We start from the raw sequence: 13,129 nt of genomic DNA on the forward strand, positions 1-13,129 counted from the left end.
TAACGACCCCACCTATAAAACTGTCCCGCTAGTTAACCCCTTCAGTGAACGCGGTAAAAAAAAACGAGCAAAAAACAACGCTTTATTATCATACCACCAAACAAAAAGTGGAATAACACATGATCAAAAATACAGATATAAATAACCATGGTACCGCTGAAAACGTCATCTTGTCCCGCAAAAAACGAGCCACCATACAGCATCATTAGCAAAAAAATAAAAAAGTTATAGTCCTGAGAATAAAGTGATACCAAAATAATTATTTTTTCTATAAAATAGCTTTTATCGTATAAAAGCGCCAAAACATAAAAAAAATGATATAAATGAGGTATCACTGTAATCGTACTGACCCGAAGAATAAAACTGCTTTATCAATTTTACCAAACGCGGAACGGTATAAACACCTCCCCCAAAAGAAATTCATGAATAGCTGGTTTTTGATCATTCTGCCTCACAAAAATCGGAATAAAAAGCGATCAAAAAATGTCATGTGCCCGAAAATGTTACCAATAAAAACGTCAACTCGTCCTGCAAAAAACAAGACCTCAGATGACTCTGTGGACTCAAATATGGAAAAATTATAGCTCTCAAAATGTGGTAACGCAAAAAATATAAACAGCGTCTTTCAGTGTGTGACGGCTGCCAATCATAAAAATCCGCTAAATAACCCGCTATAAAAGTAAATCAAACCCCCCTTCATCACCCCCTTAGTTAGGGAAAAATAAAAAAGTAAAAAAAATGTATTTATTTCCATTTTCCCATTAGGGTTAGGGCTAGGGTTAGGGTTAGGGCTAGGGTTAGGGCTAGGGTTAGGGCTAGGGTTATTGCTAGGGTTAGGGCTAGGGTTAGGGTTAGGGCTAGGGTTATTGCTAGGGTTAGGGCTAGGGGTAGGGCAAGGGCTAGGGTTAGGGCTAGGGTTAGGGTTAGGGCTAGGGTTAGGGCTAGGGTTATTGCTAGGGTTAGGGCTAGGGTTAGGGCTAGGGTTGGAGCTAGGGTTAAGGCTACAGTTAGGGTTGGGGCTAAAGTTAGGGTTAGGGTTTGGATTACATTTACGGTTGGGAATAGGGTTGGGATTAGGGTTAGGGGTGTGTCAGGGTTAGGGGTGTGGTTAGGATTACCGTTGGGATTAGGGTAAGGGGTGTGTTTGGATTAGGGTTTCAGTTATAATTGGGGGGTTTCCACTGTTTAGGCACATCAGGGGCTCTCCAAACGGGACATGGCATCCGATCTCAATTCCAGACAATTCTGCGTTGAAAAAGTAAAATAGTGCTCCTTCCCTTCAGAGCTCTCCCGTGTGCCCAAACAGGGGTTTACCCCAACATATGGGGTATCGGCGTACTCAGGACAAATTGGACAACATCTTTTGGGGTCCAATTTCTCCTGTTACCCTTGGGAAAATACAAAACTGGGGGCTAAAAAATAAGTTTTGTGGGAAAAAAAAGGATTTTTTATTTTCACGGCTCTGCATTGTAAACTGTAGTGAAACACTTGGGGTTCAAAGTTTTCACAACACATCTAGATAAGTTCCTTGGGGGGTCTAATTTCCAATATGGGGTCACTTGTGGGGGGTTTCTACTGTTTGGGTACATCAGGGGCTCTGCAAATGCAACGTGACGCCTGCAGACCAATCCATTTAAGTCTGCATTCCAAATGGCGCTCCTTCCCTTCCGAGCTCTGTCATGCGCCCAAACAGTGGTTCCTGCCCACATATGGGGTATCAGCGTACTCAGGACAAATTGGACAACAACTTTTGGGGTCCAGTTTATTATGTTACCCTTGTAAAAATACAAAGCTGGGGGCTAAAATATCATTTCTGTGAAAAAAAAGAGGAATTTTTATTTTCACGGCTCTGCGTTATAAACTGTAGTGAAACACTTGGGGGTTCAAAGCTCTCAAAACACATCTAGATAAGTTCCTTAGGGGGTCTACTTTCAAAAATGGTGTCACTTGTGGGGGTTTTTAATGTTTAGGCACATCAGGGGCTCTCCAAACGCAACATGGCGTCCCATCTTAATTCCAGTCAATTTTGCATTTAAAAGTAAAATAGCACTCCTTCCCTTCCGAGCTCTGCTATGCGCCCAAACAGTGGTTTACCCTCACATATGGGGTATCGTCGTACTCAGGACAAATTGCACAACAACTTTTGTGGTCTAATTTCTTTTCTTACCCTTGGGAAAATAAATAAATGGGGGTGAAAAGATCATTTTTGTGAAAAAATATGATTTTTTATTTTTACGGCTCTGCATTATAAACTTCTGTGAAGCACTTGTTGGGTCAAAGTGCTCAACACACATCTAGATAAGTTCCTTAAGGGGTCTACTTTCCAAAATGGTGTCACTTGTGGGGGGTTTCAATGTTTAGGCACATCAGGGGCTCTCCAAATGCAACATGGCGTCCCATGTCAATTCCAGTCAATTTTGCATTGAAAAGTCAAATGGCGCTCCTTTCCTTCCGAGCTCTGCCATGCGCCCAAACAGTGGTTTACCCCCACATATGGGGTATCAGCGTACTCAGGACAAATTGTACAACAACTTTTGGGGTCCATTTTCTCCTGTTACCCTTGGTAAAATAAAACAAATTGGAGCTGAAATAAATTTTGTGTGAAAAAAAGTTAAATGTTCATTTTTATTTATACATTCCAAAAATTCCTGTGAAACACCTGAAGGGGTAATAAATTTCTTGAATGTGGTTTTGAGCACCTTGAGCGGTGCAGTTTTTAGAATGGTGTCACACTTATTTTCTGTCATATAGACCCCTCAAAATGACTTCAAATGAGATGTGGTCCCTAAAAGAAAATGGTGTTGTAAAATTTTTTAACCCTTATAACTCCCTAACGAAAAAAAATTTGGTTCCAAAATTGTGCTGATGTAAAGTAGACATGTGGGAAATGTTACTTAGTAAGTATTTTGCGTGACATATGTCTGTGATTTAAGGGCATAAAAATTCAAAGTTGGAAAATTGCGAAATTTTCAAAATTTTCGCCAAATATCCGTTTTTTTCACAAATAAACGCAAGTTATATCGAAGAAATTTTACCACTATCATGAATTACAATATGTCACGAGAAAACAATGTCAGAATCGCCAAGATCCGTTGAAGCGTTCCAGAGTTATAACCTCATAAAGGGACAGTGGTCAGAATTGTAAAAATTGGCCTGGTCATTAACGTGCAAACCACCCTTGGGGGTGAAGGGGTTAATGCAATCAGCAAGGTTTACAGTCCTGGAGGCAAGTCCTCCGTCCTGGGCATTCAAATGCATGACAGAATTAATTTTAGGGCCAAAAAAATCCTTAATGAGGAGACATAGTGTAGGAGGGCCAAAGGAATGCACAAAAAGAATAGGAGAATATTCCACTGAGTTTTGTATGGTTGAGACATGATCATTTCTTTTATTATTTCCCACAAAAATACAATACAACCACTGGCGGCAGACAGCAAAGGGTAGATTTATGCAGTTACAAGCATACTATGACCCAGATTCATCATTTGCTGTGTTTTTAGTCACTTTCCTTTTATATTTTGTTTCCAAATTCTTGACAATGGCACATGTGATTCATGAATTTGGTGCAAAGTCAAAAATGTTTTTTTTTCCTGTTTGGAACTGGTTTTGCAACCTTTTGCCAATGAAAAGTCACACATTTGGCACAACAATTTACAAAAAAACTGAGGTACTCAAAAATGCTCCACAGGGACAAATGTGGAGTTGTGCCAATTTTTTTGCCTTCTTAAGGAAGCATTGCAAACAAAATTTTTATCTTTCTAATTTATTGCAATCATCATATTATACAGCACTGTGCACTTACAATTGCTCATTTTGCTTTTCTACCCAGGTAATTCTTCTCTTTTCTCTGCTCTATGTAGAAACAGGAAGTTACTTGTCCTTGCATTTATCATTCCCCTCTTCAACTCCTGACCCAGCTGCTTCCTCCTCCCCCCTGCCTAGGACTTCTGCAGTGACTCATGCCTCATACAGGGAAAATTGACCTCCTGTTTCTACATAGAGCTTAAAAGGATTCAGCTAGTCAGTTTTTAACCCCTTTCCGCCATCAGATGTACTATTCCATCCATGTGACCTGGACCCTAATTCCCATGGACGGAATAGTACGTCACATGCGATCAGCCGCGCTCATGGGGGGAGCGCGGCTGATCACGGCTGGGTGTCAGCTGATTATCACAGCTGACACCCAGTACTAAGTGCCAGGAGCAGTCACGTCATACTGTGTAAAAATATATTTTTTTAAATAAAGCTAAAAAATAAAAAATGTTCCAATAAATACATTTCTTTATGTAAATAATAAAAAAACAATAAAAGTACACATATTTAATATTGTCGCATCCATAACTACCCAACCTATAATACTGTCCCACTAGTTAACCCCTTTAGTGAACCCCATAGAAAAAAAGGCAAAAAAAATGCTTTATCATCATACCACCGAACAAAAAGTGGAATAGCACGCAATCAAAAAGACGGATATAAATAAACATGGTACCACTGAAAACTTCATCTTGTCCCGCAAAAAAGAAGCCACCATACAGTGTCATCAGCTAAAAAGTTATAGCTCTCAGAATAATGCGATGCAAAAATAATTATTTTTTTACATAAAATAGTTTTTATTGTATAAAAGTGCCAAAACATAAATAAATAATAATAATAATCTTTATTTATATAGCGCCAACATATTTCACAGCACTTAATGATATAAATTAGGTATTGCTGTCATCATACTGACCCGAAAAATAAAACTGCCTTATCAATTTTACCACACGCAGAATAGTATAAACGCCCCCCCAAAGAAATTCATGAATTGCTGGTTTTTGTTCATTCTACCTTCCAAAAATCGTAATTAAAAGCTATAAAAAATTGTCATGTACCCGAAAATGGTACTAATAAAAACGTCAACTCGTCCCGCAAAAAACAAGACCTCACATGACTCTGTGGACCAAAAAAATTATAGCTCTCAAAATGTGGTGATGCAAAAACTATTTTTTGCAACAAAAGGCGCCTTTTAGCATGTGACAGCTGCCAAACATAAAAACACGCTATAAATAGTAAATCAAACCTCACTTTATTAGTTAGGGAAAAATAAGAAAATAAAAAATGTATTTATTTCCATTTTCCCATTAGGGTTAGGGTTAGGGCTAAAGTTAGGGTTATGGTTGGGGCTAAAGTTAAGGTTAGGTTTGGGGCTAAAATGAGGGTTAGGGTTGGGGCTAAAGTTAGGATTAGGGTTGGGGCTAAAGTTCAGGTTAGGGTTAGGAATGGGGCTAAAGTTAGGGTTAGGGTTGGGGCTAAAGTTAGGGTTAGGGTTGGGTCTAAAGTTTGGGTTTGGGTTAGGGTTGGGATTATGCTTACGGTTGGGATTAGGGTTAGAGGTGTGTCAGGGTTAGGGGTGTAGTTAGGGTTATGTTTAGGGTTGGGATTGGGTTAGGGTTGTGATTAGGGTTAGGGGTCTGTTTGGGTTAGGGGTGTGGTTAGGGTTGGCATTAGGGTTAGAGGTGTGTTGGGTGTTGTGAACTATATTTCTTGGCTCCCTCTTGTGGTCACTAGCGGTATTACTCTTGGATCATCTTTCTCCAGGTTGGTACCTGTTGTGATTCGGTTCGTGGGCTCCCCCGGTGGTCTCTTGTGGTACTGGTGTCCTGCAAGCTTTGCCTTCTCAGTTCACTTGTTCCTATCAGGATGTGGGAGTATCCTATTTAACCTTGCTCCTCAGTCATTCTAATGCTGGCCATCAATGTATCCAGAGTGATTCTGTTGCATGTTCCTGCTCCCAGTTTTCTGCTCAGCTAAGTTGGACACTTTAGTCCTTAAGTCTATTTTTGTATGTTTTGTCCAGTTTGCACTTATGTGAATCTCTGCAGCTGGAAGCTCTTGTTGGGCTGAAATTACCACTCCAGTGGCATGAGTTGTCACATGAGTTAAGGTAATTTCAGGATGGTGTTTTGAAGGGTTTTGCAGCTGACCGCGAAGTCCTCTGTTGTATCTTTCTGCTATTTAGTTAGCGGGCCTCTCTGTGCTAAATCTGCTTTCATACTACGTGTGTCTTTTCATCTGCTCTCACCGTTATTATATGTGGGGGGCTGCTATCTCCTGTGGGGACATTCTCTGGAGGCAAGCCAGGACTGTGTTTTCTTCTACCAGGGGTAGTTAGTTCTCCGGCTGGCGCGCGGCATCTAGAGACAACGCAGGAATGCCCCCTGGCTACTTCTAGTGTGGTGTGTAGGTTTAGCATCGCTGTCAGCTCTAGTTTCCATCACCCGAGAGCTTGTCCGTTTATTCTATGCTTCTGATGTTTCCTTGCCATTGGAAACCATAACAGTATGGCCAGCCCAAAATGTTTAATCTATAGGCTGAAGCAGGAGAGAAAAGGAACTGTGTGACCGCTTTTCTAAGATGGTTCATTTGGTGCCCTTGCCCAAGCTGCCTTCCTCATCTGAGTTGGTGCCCCTGTTTTTTCAGAATGTGGTTCGGCTGCATGGTATTCCGGAGAATATCGTTTCCGACAGGGGATCCCAGTTTGTGTCCAGATTTTGGCGGGCGTTTTGTGCCAGGATGGGCATTGATTTGTCTTTTTCGTCTGCATTTCATCCCCAGACAAATGGCCAGACGGAACGTACTAATCAGACCTTGGAGACTTATTTGAGGTGTTTCGTGTCTGCTGATCAGGATGACTGGGTCTCCTTTTTGCCGTTGGCTGAGTTTGCCCTTAATAATCGGGCCAGTTCTGCCACTTTGGTCTCCTTTTTCTTTTGCAATTCAGGGTTCCATCCTCGTTTTTCATCTGGTCAGGTGGAGTCTTCGGATTGTCCTGGAGTGGATACCATGGTGGATAGGTTGCATCGTATTTGGGGGCAGGTGGTGGACAATTTGGAGTTGTCCCAGGAGAGGACTCAACGTTTTGCTAATCGCCATCGTCGTGTTGGTCCTCGTCTTCGTGTTGGGGACTTGGTGTGGTTGTCCTCCCGTTTTCTCCCTATGAGGGTCTCTTCTCCTAAGTTTAAGCCTCGGTTCATCGGTCCTTATACGATTTTGGAAATTCTTAACCCTGTGTCTTTTCGTTTGGACCTCCCAGCATCCTTTGCTATCCATAATGTCTTCCATCGGTCATTATTGCGGACGTATGAGGTACCACTTGTGCCTTCTGTTGAGCCTCCTGCTCCTGTGCTGGTTGAGGGTGAATTGGAGTACGTGGTGGAGAAAATCTTGGACTCCCGTGTTTCCAGACGGAGACTTCAATATCTGGTGAAATGGAAGGGCTACGGTCAAGAGGATAATTCTTGGGTTACAGCTTCTGATGTTCATGCTTCTGATTTGGTCCGTGCCTTTCATAGGGCTCATCCAGATCGCCCTGGTGGTTCTTGTGAGGGTTTGGTGCCCCCTCCTTAAGGGGGGGGTACTGTTGTGATTCGGTTCGTGGGCTCCCCCGGTGGTCTCTTGTGGTACTGGTGTCCTGCAAGCTTTGCCTTCTCAGTTCACCTGTTCCTATCAGGATGTGGGAGTATCCTATTTAACCTTGCTCCTCAGTCATTCTAATGCTGGCCATCAATGTATCCAGAGTGATTCTGTTGCATGTTCCTGCTCCCAGTTTTCTGCTCAGCTAAGTTGGACACTTTAGTCCTTAAGTCTATTTTTGTATGTTTTGTCCAGTTTGCACTTATGTGAATCTCTGCAGCTGGAAGCTCTTGTTGGGCTGAAATTACCACTCCAGTGGCATGAGTTGTCACATGAGTTAAGGTAATTTCAGGATGGTGTTTTGAAGGGTTTTGCAGCTGACCGCGAAGTCCTCTGTTGTATCTTTCTGCTATTTAGTTAGCGGGCCTCTCTGTGCTAAATCTGCTTTCATACTACGTGTGTCTTTTCATCTGCTCTCACCGTTATTATATGTGGGGGGCTGCTACCTCCTGTGGGGACATTCTCTGGAGGCAAGCCAGGACTGTGTTTTCTTCTACCAGGGGTAGTTAGTTCTCCGGCTGGCGCGCGGCATCTAGAGACAACGCAGGAATGCCCCCTGGCTACTTCTAGTGTGGTGTGTAGGTTTAGCATCGCGGTCAGCTCTAGTTTCCATCACCCGAGAGCTTGTCCGTTTATTCTATGCTTCTGATGTTTCCTTGCCATTGGAAACCATAACAGGTACCCACCTGGTTCGTTAGGCCTTGGGTGTTTCTATTTAGACTTCCTGGAAACTCAGTCTAGTGCCTGGAATCGATGTAGTCAGTCTATGTCTGTTTGCTCCTGACTCCTGGTCTCCTGTTCTTTGCAAGATAAGCTAAGTCCTGCTTTCTTATTTTTGTTTATTCGCTTTGCTTCTATTTTGTTCCAGCTTGTTCTTAATGTGATTCCTGATTTTTGCTGGAAGCTCTAGGGGGCTGATATTCTCCCCCCACACCGTTAGTCGGTGCGGGGGTTCTTGGATATTCAGCGTGGATATTTTTGTAGGGTTTTTGCTGACCGTATAAGTCCGCTTCCTATTTTCTGCTATTAATTAGTGGGCCTCTCTTTGCTAAATCTAGTTCATTCTTACGTTTGTCTTTTCTTCTTACCTCACCGTTATTATTTGTTGGGGGCTTGTATTATAACTTTGGGGTCCTTTCTCTTGAGGCAAGTGAGGTCTTATTTTCTCTGAAAGGGTTAGTTAGTTCTCCGGCTGGTGCGATATGTCTAGAATCAACGTAGGTACGTTCCCCGGCTACTTCTAGTTGTTGTGCTAGGATTAGATATACGGTCAGCCAAGTTACCACCTCCCTATGAGCTGTTTTTTGTGTTTGCGGACTTAGCTGGAACTTCTGTGATCCTCTACCACTAGGATCATAACAGTATTCCAGGCCTAAGAGTGAATATTTATTGCATTGCAGAAGCGGGATTAAAAGAAAAGAAGTTCTGAGTTTTTTTTTTTTTTCTTCTTCTTCCCCTTTTTCCTCTGAGTGGCTTGAAGCTCTGCTGCAGACATGAATGTTCAGACTCTGATTACTAGTGTGGATCAGCTTGCTGCACGAGTGCAGGGCATTCAGGATTTTGTTATTAGTAGTCCTATGTCAGAGCCTAAGATACCTATTCCTGAGCTTTTCTCTGGTGATCGATTTAAATTTGGGAATTTTAGGAATAATTGTAAATTGTTTCTATCTTTGAGACCGCATTCGTCTGGAGACTCAGCTCAGCAAGTTAAAATTGTTATCTCTTTCTTGCGTGGCGACCCTCAGGATTGGGCTTTTTCATTGGCGCCAGGAGATCCGGCATTGGCAAATATTGATGCGTTTTTTCTGGCGCTCGGATTGCTTTATGAGGAGCCCAATCTTGAAATTCAGGCAGAAAAAGCGTTGCTGGCTATCTCTCAGGGCCAGGATGAGGCTGAAGTGTATTGCCAAAAATTTCGGAAATGGTCCGTGCTTACTCAATGGAATGAGTGTGCTCTGGCCGCAAATTTCAGAAATGGCCTTTCTGAAGCCATTAAGAATGTGATGGTGGGTTTTCCCATTCCTACAAGTCTGAGTGATTTTATGGCTCTGGCCATTCAGATAGATCGGCGTTTGCGGGAGCGCAAATTTGCTAATCCTCTGGCAGTGTTGTCTGAACGGACACCTGACTCAATGCTATGTGATAGAATTCAGACTAGAACTGAACGACAAAATCATAGACGTCAGAATGGGTTGGGGTTGTGTTTTTACTGTGGTGATTCTACACATGTTATCTCAGCATGCTCTAAACGCCTAACAAAGATGGTTAGTCCTGTCGCCATTGGTAATTTGCATCCTAAGTTTATTTTGTCTGTAACTCTAATTTGCTCATTGTCTTCCTACCCTGTTATGGCATTTGTGGATTCAGGTGCTGCCCTGAGTCTTATGGACTTGTCGTTTGCCAAGCGCTGTGGTTTTGTCCTGGAGCCTTTAAAAAATCCTATTCCTCTTAGAGAAATTGATGCTACGCCATTGGCGGAGAATAAACCGCAGTATTGGACACAAGTGACCATGTGCATGACTCCTGAACATCGAGAGGTGATTCGTTTTCTTGTTCTGCATAAAATGCATGATTTGGTCGTTTTAGGTCTGCCATGGTTACAGACACATAATCCAGTTTTGGATTGGAAGGCAATGTCTGTGTCAAGTTGGGGTTGTCAGGGAATTCATTGCGATTCCCCGTCGGTATCTATTGCTTCTTCTACTCCTTCTGAAGTTCCGGAGTATTTGTTGGACTATCAGGATGTATTCAGTGAGTCCAGGTCCAGTGCCCTTCCTCCTCATAGGGACTGTGACTGCGCTATAGATTTGATTCCTGGTAGTAAATTTCCTAAGGGACGATTATTTAATCTATCTGTACCTGAGCATGCCGCAATGCGTTCTTATATAAAGGAGTCTTTGGAGAAGGGACATATTCGTCCATCCTCTTCCCCTCTTGGTGCGGGATTCTTTTTTGTAGCCAAGAAAGACGGGTCTTTGAGACCTTGTATAGACTATCGGCTTCTGAATAAAATCACGGTCAAATTTCAGTATCCTTTGCCACTATTGTCGGATTTGTTTGCTCGGATTAAGGGTGCCAAGTGGTTCACCAAGATAGATCTTCGTGGTGCGTACAACCTTGTGCGCATTAAGCAGGGAGATGAATGGAAAACTGCGTTTAATACTCCCGAAGGTCATTTTGAGTACTTGGTGATGCCTTTTGGGCTCTCTAATGCTCCTTCAGTGTTTCAGTCCTTTATGCATGACATCTTCCTAGATAAGTTTATGATTGTTTATCTGGATGATATTCTGTTTTTTTCTGATGATTGGGATTCTCATGTAAAGCAGGTCAGGATGGTGTTTCAGGTTTTGCGTGATAATGCTTTGTTTGTGAAGGGCTCAAAGTGTCTCTTTGGAGTGCAGAAGGTTTCCTTTCTGGGTTTCATTTTCTCCCCTTCTACAGTGGAGATGGACCCAGTTAAGGTCCGAGCTATTCATGATTGGACTCAACCCACGTCTGTTAAGAGTCTTCAGAAGTTCTTGAGTTTTGCTAATTTCTACCGTCGTTTTATTGCTAATTTCTCTAGCGTTGTTAAACCTTTGACGGATATGACCAAGAAAGGTTCTGATGTGGCTAATTGGGCTCCGGCAGCCATGGAGGCTTTCCGGGAGCTGAAGCGCCGGTTTACTTCGGCGCCTGTTTTGTGCCAGCCTGATGTCTCACTTCCCTTTCAGGTTGAAGTGGACGCTTCTGTGATCGGTGCAGGGGCTCTTTTGTCGCAGAAAGGCTCTGGTTGCTCTGTGATGAGACCTTGTGCTTTTTTTTCTAGGAAATTTTTGCCTGCGGAGCGGAACTATGATGTTGGTAATCGGGAGTTGTTGGCCATGAAGTGGGCATTTGAGGAGTGGCGTCATTGGCTCGAGGGAGCTAAGCATCGTGTGGTGGTCTTGACTGATCACAAAAATTTGATGTATCTCGAGTCTGCTAAGCGCCTGAATCCTAGACAGGCTCGTTGGTCGTTGTTTTTCTCCCGTTTTGACTTTGTGGTCTCATACCTGCCTGGTTCGAAGAATGTGAAGGCTGATGCTCTTTCTAGGAGCTTTGTGCCTGACTCTCCGGGAGTCTCAGAGCCAGCTGGTATTCTTAAAGAGGGAGTAATCTTGTCGGCCATTTCTCCTGATTTGCGACGTGTGTTGCAGAGATTTCAGGCTGGTAGACCTGACCCTTGCCCACCTGATAGACTGTTTGTTCCTGATAAATGGACCAGCAGAGTTATCTCCGAGGTTCATTCCTCGGTGTTGGCAGGGCATCCTGGGATTTTTGGTACCAGAGATTTGGTAGCTAGGTCCTTTTGGTGGCCTTCCTTGTCGCGGGATGTGCGTTCTTTTGTGCAGTCCTGTGGGATTTGTGCTCGGGCTAAGCCTTGCTGTTCTCGTGCCAGCGGGTTGCTTTTGCCCTTGCCCGTCCCGAAGAGGCCCTGGACACACATTTCCATGGATTTCATTTCAGATCTTCCGGTGTCTCAAGGAATGTCTGTCATCTGGGTGGTGTGTGATCGCTTTTCCAAGATGGTCCATTTGGTGCCCTTGCCTAAGTTGCCTTCCTCTTCCGATCTGGTTCCTTTGTTCTTTCAGAATGTGGTTCGTTTGCATGGCATTCCTGAGAATATCGTGTCTGACAGAGGATCCCAGTTTGTGTCCAGGTTCTGGCGGTCTTTTTGTGCTAAGATGGGCATTGATTTGTCGTTTTCATCTGCCTTTCATCCTCAGACTAATGGCCAAACGGAGCGAACTAATCAGACGCTGGAAGCTTATTTGAGATGTTTTGTTTCTGCGGATCAGGATGATTGGGTGACCTTCTTGCCATTGGCTGAGTTTGCCCTCAATAATCGGGCTAGTTCCGCTACTTTGGTTTTGCCATTTTTCTGCAACTCTGGTTTTCATCCTCGTTTTTCCTCGGGTCATGTTGAATCTTCTGACTGTCCTGGGGTGGATTCCGTGGTGGATAGGTTGCAGCGGATTTGGAATCATGTGGTGGACAACTTGAAGTTGTCACAGGAGAAGGCTCAGCGTTTTGCCAACCGCCGCCGCGGTGTGGGTCCCCGACTTCGTGTTGGGGATTTGGTTTGGTTGTCTTCTCGGTATGTCCCTCTGAAGGTTTCCTCTCCTAAGTTTAAGCCTCGCTTTATTGGTCCTTATAAAATTTTGGAAGTCCTTAATCCGGTGTCTTTTCGTTTGGATCTTCCGGTGTCGTTTGCCATTCACAATGTGTTCCATAGGTCTTTGTTGCGGCGGTACGTTGTGCCTGTGGTTCCTGCTGTTGACCCTCCTGCTCCGGTCTTGGTTGAGGGTGAGTTGGAGTACGTGGTGGAGAAGATCTTGGATTCTCGTCTCTCTAGACGGAGGCTTCAGTATCTGGTCAAATGGAAGGGCTATGGTCAGGAGGATAATTCCTGGGTGGTCGCCTCTGATGTTCATGCGGCCGATTTGGTTCGTGCCTTTCACGCTGCTCATCCTGATCGCCCTGGTGGTCTTGGTGAGGGTTCGGTGACCCCTCCTTAAAGGGGGGGTACTGTTGTGAACTATATTTCTTGGCTCCCTCTTGTGGTCACTAGCGGTATTACTCTTGGATCATCTTTCTCCAGGTTGGTACCCACCTGGTTCTTTAGGCCTTGGGTGTTTCTATTTAGACTTCCTGG

The sequence above is a fragment of the Ranitomeya variabilis genome, chromosome 1 (genome assembly GCF_051348905.1).
Source record: "Ranitomeya variabilis isolate aRanVar5 chromosome 1, aRanVar5.hap1, whole genome shotgun sequence".
Taxonomy (NCBI): Eukaryota; Metazoa; Chordata; class Amphibia; order Anura; family Dendrobatidae; genus Ranitomeya; species Ranitomeya variabilis.